This window comes from Haliaeetus albicilla, chromosome Z, assembly GCF_947461875.1.
Source record: "Haliaeetus albicilla chromosome Z, bHalAlb1.1, whole genome shotgun sequence".
NCBI lineage: Eukaryota > Metazoa > Chordata > Aves > Accipitriformes > Accipitridae > Haliaeetus > Haliaeetus albicilla.
The window spans coordinates 19,478,304-19,491,420 of NC_091516.1; positions in this window are offsets into that span (position 1 = coordinate 19,478,304).

A 13,117-nucleotide genomic window follows, 5' to 3' on the forward strand; every position below is an offset into this window, starting at 1 on the left:
CATTATTTATTAGAAAGCTGATGAATCAACCCCAGAGATTCGCACTTAGGTAAGTACTTGCTGAACTCAGTAAAAAATGTAAGAGGTGAGGGCTTCTATTAATGCTTTCTATTATTTAAGGAATACACGTATCATTTCAATTCACTCTGAACAAATTTCAGAAAACTATATAATGAATATAGGAATGCAAGTTAAAAAGAAATTTCATCACTGGGTATTGTAAGTTAACATTGTCTGTATAGCAAAGTGATGAAATATTTGAAAAAAAAATGTTTGGCAAAAATTATGATTTTTTTAATATAAACAGGTTTTCCTAATATTCTAAAAAAAATATATATACGGGGCTCCAGTTACCCTCAGCACGATTAAGGATAAATTTGGGTAGTAAAATCTAGTTAAAATGACCTAACCAGATACACGAGTAATGCTTAAAATACCTCAAAGAGGCTTTTAACTCACTTTTAAGAGACAGTTATTGTGAGTAATTATAAGTTAATTAAATATTGATTATTACAAAAGTGTCTCTTTGATTTAAAAGGTAAAGCTATAAGATAAACCTTGTTACTTTATTATTTAAAAATTACAGTGATAATAAATGTGCAATTATCCTTTATTGTTATTAAGTAGGATTTGTCTCATTATTCAGCTCTAATTGGTATTAAACATTAAACAATCTAGATATTGTTGTTAAGCATTGGAAAAACTGTTCTAAATATCTAATACAGCAAGTGACAGTAATCATCCTGAACATTTCTTTCAGGTTTGATGTTGGTGGGAAGTTTTTTATCAATTGATTAATTACACTGTATTAATAACCCTAACCTATTTTAATTTCACAGTCATGACAAATTGATTTATTGTCAATATTCCCACTGGATCTTGAGGTCAGAAGTTTTTTTTCCTAATGATCAATTAATAGTAAAATAGTAAATTATTATGTAGCAAGTAAGAATACTTACTTTTCAGTGTTCTAAGTTAGTTCTTGGAGCCAAGGAGTAAACTGGTAAACTTCTCTCTGTTCCTTCACCTGCCAAAGAGGAAAAACCTTTTTTAAGATACAGATTAAGCTACTGGATATTTTTGACACTTTTTGTTTTGGTGGAGAGTCTATTATATATTTACAATGAAAGATGATGGAAAACATCTGGTTTCCTTAAGTATCTCTTGAAGCAGTGTTCCACATCTTTGATTGTGCTATATACCTATACCACTTCTTTCCCTATATGGATCCATTTGCCATTAATAAATTCCAGAGGCAGTAAAAGGTAGTAAACTACATTCTTCCACTGGTAAGATGAGGAAATCAAGGCACAGAGAAATATGGAATCTCCAGATAGTAATTTTTTAGCAAGAAAAAAAGATGATCTTGGAACTACAGACTCACTGGATGGATGGGCAGAGGCCAACTGTATGAGGTTCAACAAGGCCACGTGCCTGGTCCTGCGCTTCGGTCACAACAACTCCATGCAGCGCTACAGGCTTGGCGAAAAGTGCCTGGAAAACTGCCCGGCAGAAAAAGACCTGGGCGTGCTGGTTGACAGCCGGCTGAATATGAGCCAGCAGTGTGCCCAGGTGGCCAAGAAGGCCAACGGCATCCTAGCTTCTATCAGAAATAGTGTGGCCAGCAGGAACAGGGAGGTGGTTGTTCCCCTGTACTGGGCACTGGTGAGGCTGCACCTCGAGTACTGTGTTCAGTTTTGGGCCCCTCACTACAGGAAAGACATTGAGGTGCTGGAGCGTGTTCAGAGAAGGGCAACAAAGTTGGTGAAGGGTCTAGAGCACAAGTCTTATGAGGAGCAGCTGAGGGAGCTGGGGCTGTTTAGTCTGGAGAAGAGGAGGCTGAGGGGAGACCTTATCGCTCTCCACAACTACTTGAAAGGAGGTTGGAGTGAGGTGGGTGCTGGTGTCTTCTGTCAGGTGGCTGGAGATAGGACGAGAGGAAATGGCCTCAAGTTGCAGCAGGGGAGGTTTAGGATGGATATTAGGAAAAATTTCTTTACTGAAAGGGTTGTTAGGCATTGGAACAGGTTGCCCAGGGAAGTGGTTGAGTCACCATCCCTGGAGGTATTAAAAAACACGTAGACAAGGCACTTCAGGACATGGTTTAGTGGGCATGTTTGATGGTTAGACTCAATGATCTTGAAGGTCTTTTCCAACCTAAATGATTCTATGACTCTGGATGAATTAGATTACCCTTCCTCTCATTCTTAAAAAACAAACACAAAAGAAACAAGAGGCAGACAGCAGAAACTTAACTAAATGGAGTTTCCCTAAGCAAGAAACTGCATGTAAGGGTATAGTTGTATTTGCTTATAAATCATGTGACTGAAAGCTGCGTGAGAGCAGAGTTAGCTAGTTTGCTATGAAATCTGAAGATAATTAGTCTTACATATTACTAGTCATTTCTACTGTTGAGGGGATGGGGAAGCACAAAGAAATCATTGAGAGGAGCATATATAGAGAGGTAAATGTTTGCTTCAGACTCTGTAAAAAAAGAGGCTGGACACTTCTCAAGAATAACATTAGGTTTTTTGCAGTTTTAGGTATAAAAATGACAAATGTCAGATTCAGTGCAATATTCCAATACCTGTTTCAGGCCCAACAGAATGAAGGAGAGCCAAACAAAATAATGTAGGAAAGGTGTAAAGGAAAGGATGATTTTCAGCATCTAGAAGAGGTTCAGATTTTCTTCTTTTTTTTAGGGGAGGAAAGATGAGATCAGAGTTTATTTTAGCCAGAATTACTTTGACCTAATCAGCACTGAGAGACAAGACAACACTGGCCTGACTTCAAAATTTTAGTGTTTCTCATGAAGAACCTGCAGGGAATAGTTATCAGTAGATGGGCAGGCTATATGATATGAGGGGTGAAGAAAATAATTGTGAAGTGTCCCTCCTTCTCAGAGAGTAAGCAGAAATGTCAAGGAAAAGCCCCACAAGCCCCCCAGATCAGAATAGGATAGGAACAACCTTTACTGCTGTGTTGCCTGCGGGGTGTCCCTGGATGCAGGTGAGCAGGCAGCTTGCCCAGCATGCTCCTTCAGGCTGGCTCAGTGGGATTAATGGGGTTTGCTCACTTTCCAAAAGGAACATGAAATGAAGCAAAATCATAGACAAGCCTTCTTCATGGTTCGCCTCCTCTAGGAGCTGTCCTCAAGGACCACCCATGTCTCAGCCTTACAACTCTGACTGTGCAGAGGTCTGCACACCCCCAGGAGCAGGAGAGGGGTTGTCCATGCAGGCACACTTCTGGCCATCCTCCTCTGCTCCAGCAAAACACAGGGCAGATGTTGAGACCACAGCTGGATTTCCTTTCAACAGTGCTGTTGCTGCTGTTGTTGCTGCCATCGTTGGTGAAGGCTGGAAGCCTGGTAAACAAATGTGGCTGTAGGTTCCTTTACACAGCTGCTTTTACATCCTGGGGCCAGCTGGCAGCCTTCAGGGCATTGCTGTCCTCTCAGTGGTGTCTAAATGTGGAAAAAAAAGTGCAGGTTAGAAGAGAGGAGCTGTCCTTGTCCGCTCAAGCTTATGCACACTCACAGATGCTGGCAGATGTCCATGTATTGTTCCTTTGTGTAGGAGCATGTCAGAGCACATGGCTCTGCTAGAGCAAGTGGTACATAAACATACATAGATGTATATATATACACATAAAAAGCAGATACAATAGCCCTCAGCGGTGTGATCAGCCACTGGGTTTATCAAGAGCAGCTTTTACCCTAGTTTGTGGATCAGCAAAGCATCTTTCAAGTATGGACTTTTCATGTTGGCATTTTAAATACTCTTTTTCAAAATACATTAGTCTCTGTAAGCTTTTCCTTTATTAATATGCTGTAAGCTTCAAAGTATTGTTTTCCCACGATGTAGTCTCAAATACTAAGGAGACACTCGCCCTTGCCTAATCACATCTCCAAGTAAGCAAATATTGGCAAAAAAACATAAACCTGATTGTTCCCTACAATCAAATGATATTGAATTTGGTGGCCGTTCTTGCCGTTTATAAATATGAATTACAAATATATGTTGCCTCAGGGCATCATAAATTGACTTTCTCTAGTAAAAAGCTCTATTTCAGCTCTCAGATGGAGAGCTGTTAAAATTAACAACAAAACAAAGATGAGCTTTGGAAGGACTTTTAATGTCATCAGAGATGCCCCAAAAAGCTTATATCAGAAGAGAGAGCAGAGACTTTCTTTACTAGTTCATATATACAGCTGCGAGTAGAATTACCTACATACATCCAGTGTTCATCCAGAAAAGTATGAATAATCTTCAAGGCTATGAGCAACAAAGAAGGGGAAATAGTACTGCACAAAGAAAAGAAACAGCACTTACTGATGCAGATCGAGTTTTAATAATTGGGGAAGTTAATAGATGCTGTTTGGTGTCATTCCAGGCAAGATTTTTGTAGACTTGTCACAACTGGAATTCTCTGCAGCTTGCATCACCAGCCAAAAATTGCACAGCTCGTTGTTCCCAACTCTCCCATTTTCCAGCCTCAGAAATTCAAATGCTTTGTGTCTGAATTCACAATAGCAACCCAGAAAGAGCATTGCCAAGCAAGACAACCAGTTAACCAACTGGCAATGTGTTGATTTCAAGACTCCCAACAGTTTTTCAACATTGTAAATCAATGTCTTTGATGTTACTAACTCTTGTCTACTCCAGGGTTACTACGATATGCTAAAACCTTACTAAGACATGCACCATGAATACTAATGAATAACACATGTGATATACAGTGGACATTTACAGAATTAAACCACACCTGTTATTTTCCTTACTACTGATGATATTCTGTGGCCAGCCCTGGTGTTTATATGGACAGCACTTTGTACTGTCCTACGTGACACTGAATCCAGCTCTCATTGAGGCTGGGGCTCTACTGTTCATCCTTCATTACATAAGGCCATGTGTAAAGCTACAACATTTACATTTATATGATTCATATTGTATGCATCTCTGAGCGTACAAACCTTGAAAGATGTTCTGCTTTTTTGGGAGTTCATACATGTTTGTTTTTAACATACACTTTTTGTTGTGCAGCCTATCATCATGTTTTTTCTTCTCCAGCTAATATTCTGAAAGGAAGAATGAGTTCAGCAAGCAAAAATGCTCATCTTGATGACAGAATGGAGAGCATCCTGCACGAACAGTATAGGACTTAATCCAGGAAGGTGCTGAATGTCTTCAGACAGAATCAATAAAACACATCAAACCCTATACAACTTGGAGTGTATAAAGAGTCAGCATGATTTCAAGCTAACTGCCTAAAATACTGTAACTTGAACATATCAGAGTTTTGCACTACCTGGGCCGAACAGGTCAGCCTCTTTAACGACTGAAGTTATAGTGCCAAGAGAGAATTGGAAACCACATCTAGACTGGCTGTGAGACCTTCCAGCTGTATCAGTCTGTTCACAGGGCAATGAAGTACTTATCACTTTTAAGGATTAGTTTCTGGCAGGAGAAATAGCTATTGGCTATTGGAAATATGATGTTGCAATACCAACACTTTCATTGGGATAAAAAATGAGACAAACAACAAAAATGATAACTTAGGCAAAACCTGAAGACTAAGGGTATCAGAATGAAAGCAGTCCCCTTAAGACACAGTTAGAGATAAATTGCACTTAGATACAGATATGCTTTTCCAAATAAAATTCAAGGACTATTCTATGTATATACCTGAGGTAAAACGTTGGCCTTTGTAAAGCCATGTTTGGGAACATCTAAAAAGATTCTCCTGAAAAATGAATATATCTCATTTTTGGAAAATGTGGTAGCTTTGTGGGAATTCAAAAGTAAATTGCCTATTGCAATTCTACTCTCCCTGGTTGCAAAGCTTTTAAAAGACAGCAGTCCAGGAGACAGTATAGGGTAGAAAATAGGTTTTTAAGAAAATGTGGAAATCATGCCAACATGAAAAAAAAAAACCAGCAATTTTCAATGCCAAATTTAGAAACTAAGTGTGTATAATTCTAGGAGGTGCTAGCAAAAAAAAAAAAATTAAAAAAAATCAAAGTTATACCTCGTAGCAATACTGAACTGCTTTCGCATCTAAAAAGAAAGAAAGAATATATTCATTTTTCAAATTAAAAAATGCAGAATAGTGCCAAATTACACAGTGTCAAGTGGAATCAAATTAAAATGTTGATTACTTAGAGTTACATTGCTAGCACAGCTTCCTTTGTGTCTGGTACCCAAAAGTTGTTTTCATTTTCAACTGGCATAATATTTAAGCTAGACAATGCTTGCAGTATAATTTGCAGACATACTGCTATGTAAAATATGTGGAAGCTGGTCCATTACATGCCATTCAGTTTAAATGTATTAGGCTTGGGTGTACCTCCATGGCTGTTATTACTAGAATAACATGACTAAGCATAACTTGTATTCTGAATTTTTTCCCTGGAGCACCCAACTTTAACTGGCTAACATCCATTGATGCAGACTCCTCTTCACTTATTAGACAAATACTGTGTTGCTGGACTTAAGTATTTTTGAAATCAGCAGCATGGTTTTTTTGTGACACTGAAGTCAATATTAGTGGCTTGCTAGGAGCTTGAGGGTCCTAGCTAATGTACATATTAACTTTATGAACGATGCATGAGTAAGAACAAAATTGTAATGACCCCACATATGAGTGATGCACCTTTTTTTTTGTTGCTTTCAAATGCATTTCCTCCCTTTTCTCTTGTTCTTGCTTTCAAATGTGTTTCCTCCCTTTTGTTTTGTCCTTACTATGTTCTTTTTATAAATCAGTTCTAACATCTTGAATTTTCTTTTCTTCTTCTCTTTTTTCTTTTTAGATAGATTCATCACCAAGTTGCTTTGAGACTATGAAACCTTGCATTCATGACAGTCTTAAACATCCTGAAACCATCTCTTCCCTCTTTCTATTCACAAATTTGGCAACTATCTTCCTTGCCATTTTCACTCTCTTCTCACCATATTGCAAGAAACTGAAAAGTTGCCTCATTTGTAATTCCACAAAGTGTGCAAAGTCAGCTAATGCTTCAAATGGTAGTTAATGACTTGACGAAAGTCTCCCAGGGCATCTGAGGCCACACCAGGAAAGAGCTCTGCACTCTTTAGGCTGTCTTGTACTCCTTCTGTCTCTCTAGTCTTAAATTTAAGTGCAAGAAAACTTTTCTCCTCACTCCTTGCCCCATTATTTTTAGGTCTCCTCTACTGATTTCTTATGGAAACTATTTCAGCTTGTTCCTATTGGCCAGCAGATACCTCCAGGGACGCTCCCCCTCAGGGCAGCTTCAGGGATCAGAAGGGCTCTCTCACTGCTCAGCGCTGTGATTAAACCTCACCCCACATTCGCTGACTTCAGACTAGCAGGAATAGCAGTCCTGGGGTTAACATGCCCTCACCTCCCTGTATTTTTAGAGACTGATTCATTAGGCTGTAAATAGATGTAATGCTTATGCTCTCAGTTTTTAGGACCAAGTAAATATAGCAAGGATTATTGCCTTTAGAACTTGAAGCAAGAGACAAGCAAACAGGTCTTCAGTTTGTAATCCTTATCCAGATATTTTAGGGATGGTTTTCTTGTTCTTCCCAAGCTTGTATGTACCAGGCTGTATAGTTAGCAAAGTCACTGGAGGTTCTTAAGTTCAGACACGGGGCAGAGTCTCTGTGACTTTAATAGGTCTCATGAAGAGCAGCATCCCATTAGTCTAACAGTGGGACCGTAAAGCAAGCACAGCCTGCAGGACATGCTATGGCAGCCTCTCTTTGTCCAAAAGCAGTATTAAAAAGGTGCCTCACAGGACCTTTTCTCCCTCTGCCCCATAGAAGTAGTAACTTCCTATTCCTCACTGGGGCAAATATCGTTCCCCCAAATGTAACATGCTGCACTTTCTTCCATGGAAGTGCAACAAGTAAGAGGACTACATAGGGTGGGTGACAGAAGAAAGAAAAAACACAACAGTCAGTTAAAATGTTGTATGCAAATACACAACCATAACAAATCCAGCATGATGGCTGTGGACCTACAGCCAGGTCCTGTGCTTCCTGCTTCAGTACTGTCAAGCATCTCTGAAAGCAGCCAGCAGATCTCCTTCATCCTGGCACAGGGAAGGTCTGCAGATGAAGGAGGAGTGGCCAGAGCACAGCTGCATGTGCTTGGCTCTTTTTTTGTGGTGTGCTCCATTGCCCCAGATCAAAGTGCAGACACATCCCAAAAGTCAGTTTTCCCTGCTGCCTTTCCTGAGCCAAGCACAGTTCAGTCATGGCCCAGATCCACAGCATGTTTTTTTAAAAGCCTGAGATGCCTAGACACAGATATTGATCGTCTTAGAAACATATATGAAAAAGCTGCAGAAATTGAAAGGAGTTCTATGTGCTCATTGGAGGGCAGAATTTGACCCCATGTGGTGTTTTGGGTCCCTGGAAGGAGTCTGTTGAATTGCATTAGCACATGAAGATGGTCAGCCAGCACTCTGGCAGGTTTACCTCAAAATTTCCCTGCTTTTGTGGGTTTATGTCCAAACATAATGTTATTTGAACACATTTAATTAACTACTGTAGCTGTTTGAAGTCACTGACATTATTATTTTTATACCACTGCAGCCTCATACTACTGGTTGCTGGTCATTATAGTAGCTTGCAAGATCAGTGCAATTCATTCTGGACTCAAAGTTAATCTTATGGAAAATCCAATCAGTAAACTGATTAGGTATTAAATTACATTCTTTGTTAACATTCTCTATTCCTTCCCTTACAGTACAAAAAACCCATAACTTTTTTTCCCCCTTGTTTTCTCCCTTCCCTCTTCCCCATTTCTATTAGTATTACTCTGCTGTCAAATTCGCTGGTATGGTAGAGGTTACCTACAGATTATATGTTACTGCTTTCTTCTTAAAAAAAATAAAAGGTCACTGGTTGGGTAAAACAAGAAATTAAAAACATGTAAAAACATGTCAGATCCCAGGATGCCTTAGAAATGTTCTTTTGACAATTTTTCAGTGATGGGTATCCAAAATATGCTTCTGACTCTAACATCTGTAGAAAATATTGCTGGCATTAAAGTTTACTGCAGCAGTAAGCCATTCCGAGTTGATTGCCACTGTACTTCATAAACGTTTTTTTACCATAGGTCATTCCTAGCAGTTAACTTCAGATAACAAGTGATTTTTATGAGGGTGTTTGTTTTTTCTAATGAAAACTCATTTTGACAAAAAAAATAATCAACTACACTGAATCCAGCAAACAGTGGGAGCTGTGCTCCTGTCAAGACCAAATGTGGTGTGTTGAACAGAAATTCTAGAAATCATATTAAAGAGACTGACTAACATCAAGTTATTATTGACTGTGTTTGCCAGACAGCCTACAGAAATATGCCTGTGATCATGATGAGGCAGGAGATTAGCTGTGATTCCTGTGATTGCTAATATCTCTTGCATACTGTGTTCATCAATAGGAAGTCTGCCACTGCGTTTAATATGGCCAGGTTTTCATCCTTGTAATTATATTAGCCTTCCTTACAACTTGAAGGTAGATTGCTTGCCTCACATACACATTTTGTCTGCTATTTCAGTCTTCAAGCTCTTTGGGCCAAGGTTTACAGTATGCATATTTTTGTAAAGCACTGAACTCTATTTGGCCCAAAGCAGCAACAGCTGAAGTATTAAAATAGCTACATATAAACACATGTCAAGTAGCAGTTATTACTGCTTCAGAGAATCCCCACAACTGTTTTGAAAAACAGTGGTTTCATTTTGCTTTTGCTTTGTACTTCTTTAGTGTTACTCAATATATTTTACAACTTTTAGTCCAAGTATCTTAAAATCTCAGTGCAAAATTCAACCACTATTTCCAAATGCATTTTGATACACTACCTGAACTCATACTTATAACACTAGACTATGAATGAGTTCCTGCCTATTCTATCAAAACTAGGTCTCACTTCAGCTGCTTGGAGGATTTCAGTGTTCCTGCTTTTTAATCTGGTAACTCTCAACTCTCCCTCTCCTTCCCTGAATATGATGCAGGCCCCCAGTTCTTGTCTCAATGAACATGCCATTTTAAATTGCTCTCTGACATCTCAAAATCACAGTGGTTGAAACTCAGCTTCTAATGTTTTCTTCTGAACACTCCCTTTTCTATTTTGGTGTCAACAGTTTCACTATCTGCTATGCAGCCTATATTTTGCTCCTTCCAGCAGATTCAGGCCCCTCAGTTAAAAAAAGCCTGTTTTATTTATCAAAATGAGAAGTTCTTCTCTGTTCTCATGTAGAGATGATTTCTGCAGAATTTAAGTCCAAATTTTTGGCCATGCTGCTGGGTGCTTTGATGGTTAACACTTCTGCCATTTTTTTGCTCTCTCCCTTTTTGATCACAGAGACATCCAAGTCATCCCTTCATACAGTTCTCTCGTTGTCTTTTTCCTCTGCTTTTAATTCCTTGAACTGTGTCCCCAAACCAATTTGCCAAGGCCCCATATTCATCTCAGTCAAGTTCATCCTGAAGTCTCATCCTGCAGTCTGCCCTGAAGACTACTAAAAACATAACAGTTAAATCAAGCTTTGCCATTTTGTTTTTGCCTTGTCACATAAGATTATCAGCCGCTGTGTGCCATCCTTTGTCTATTCTTTCCTTTATTGCTTTTGTTGTGTCTATGTTCTAGACTTCAAGCTTACTGAAGGTAAAATCTGTATATTTATAGATTAATTTTAATTATTATTAATTATAATTATAGATTAATCAATAATTATCTATAGATATAAGAGGCACTTAACTAATCTGTGCATAGGATGCAAATAAATAATAATTATTGTTCCAAGGATGGATTTACTAATACAGAGAGGCATTAAATGGAGATGGCTGCCCAGGAGATTCCCAGGAAACTACAGGAGCAAGGTCTGCACATGAGAAATCAAACATACATATGAGTAAGAGCTCTCATTGAAATAAAAGAGATAAGTCACTGTTGCAATGTTATTTACTGCTCTGAATGTCTGCTGGATCAGGACCTTAGGTTGCAATGTGATAATCTGAATCTTCCTTGCCAGAGCCCTTTCCAGAACACCTGACACAGCACAAACTCCATTTACTGTCAGTCGTTAAGCAGAGCTGTCAAAACTGGTGGGAGGGATAAAAAAAATAAATCAATCTTGCACCAGTCACTGGATTCTAACAATAATCTCCTATATGTCACTGATTACTTTCTCAGAGATGCAAGAGATTACTGATTACTTTTAAATTGCTAGAACATGGAGCCATATTTCTTCACAGAGACATGGTTCAGTGAGTCCCCACATTTAAAACTGAAAAGAAAACTAATCCCATATCTAATTCACTCCTACAAAGAGAACAAATCAGCAATTTAGGCCTTAATTATTTATTTAATGCTTCTTTTCCCAATAGCAAAAATTGTTGCTGTAGCTCTTGCTAGACATTTACTGGGAGAAGAGGAAAAAGTTAGTAGCATATTGATTACGCACAGCCTGGGTACCATGATAACATTATAGCCAATTGTTTGTTTCTTTGATCTTGGTTGCTTAGATAAAATTTTTAATCTGAAAATGTAATAAATAATTATTTCAAAAAGTGAGTATTATAACTTAAAAATAAAACCAATAACTCACTTTATCATCCCAGACAACGTATAATGAGATTTCACCACCACACATACAATCCTCCTGGATTTAGCTCAAATATCAGGATTAATCTTATACGAGTCTCAATGCATAATTCAAAATGTCTAATTTATTGGGGCCATTAATTGGCATCAGTTGCTGTGAATTTCATACTTTGAGACTAAACTTTGTTTTCAGAGTATGCTGAGTTACAGAAAAAAAGAATTTCCAGAATCAAGAAGAGAATGAGAAATGTTATTTTGTTTTGTTGTGTTATCCACAGAAAAATTACTGTATGTTGTTTGCAACCCCCAATATGAAGTCAGGTTTTTTAGAGTTCGACCCTTAAAATCTTCTGATGTTGGTCCTTGTAGCAAAGTCAGAGAATTCTCAAATAATATGTCTCATAGATATGCACATTACTGTATCTGGGTAATTCTCAGCTCAGTATTGCAGAAGAAGGCTGAAAAGAGCTAGACAAAGGACATCTCTACAGAATGTGGGATTTATTTGCAATTCCAGAAAACATTCCTTGCACAAAACCATTCTTTTTATTCCGCCACACGCTTGTAGCACATATCCCAACATAATAAAAAGTTAGCACATAGCAAAGCCTGTTAGTACTTTCAGATCCAAATCTCTACCTTCCCTGCCATTCTAGGGTAGATTTTAGGATACCACAGCCAAAACAGATTTTTAGTTCTGTTGCAGTTCCTCAGGTTCAGGCATTTATCTGAACCTTTCCTGCTCTATGTCTTCTGACTATTTGCAAATGTTTTCAAACTCTGTTGAATAAGTTTTGGCTCTTTCCTGACATGCTTTCACACTCAGATCTGGGTACCAAGTGGATTGATAGCACTAGGGGAAAGGAATTTTAAATCCCCCTTCCCGCCCACCCCCCTTTTTTTTTACTGCAGTGTGAAGTTTATTTTGCTCACTAAATTGTAGGCTAAATGGGACCTTTGAGATAAAGTTTACATTAGTTTATCTCTCCAGTTGAATATTACATGATTCTGTATTTAATATCATGGGGTTCGCTGTTACCCATGCATCTGTCAAGATATTTCCACCACCTTGGTGTCAAAATTCAAAATTAGTGATTAATAAAGTGAAGTAAGTGAAAGGGGAGCTGCAAGTTACTGAAAGTGATGGGCATGATATATGAATATCATCAGCTTTTCCTTAAAGAACATTTATATGATTATATGAATGCAAAAAGGCAATGCAGTATTTTAGTCTTTCTCTAGTCACTGGAACACTCTGAAGCAGATGGACTGTGTGACTGATGATTCAATAATTGCACTCATTAAAAATGTTCACGCTTTTAATTTCCCCCCCCTCACATTCTGTGAAGAGCTGAGGAATGAAATGGTTTTGTCATTGTCAGCAGATAGATAATTGAGTTTGCTTTGATTTCCTGGGGTGTCCCTTCCCCACCCCCATGCTGTTGGATTGACATCTCCAGAAGCGTAGCAGAACATTTGAATCAGACCCAACTTTCTTAAAGGAGAAAAATGTTATGGA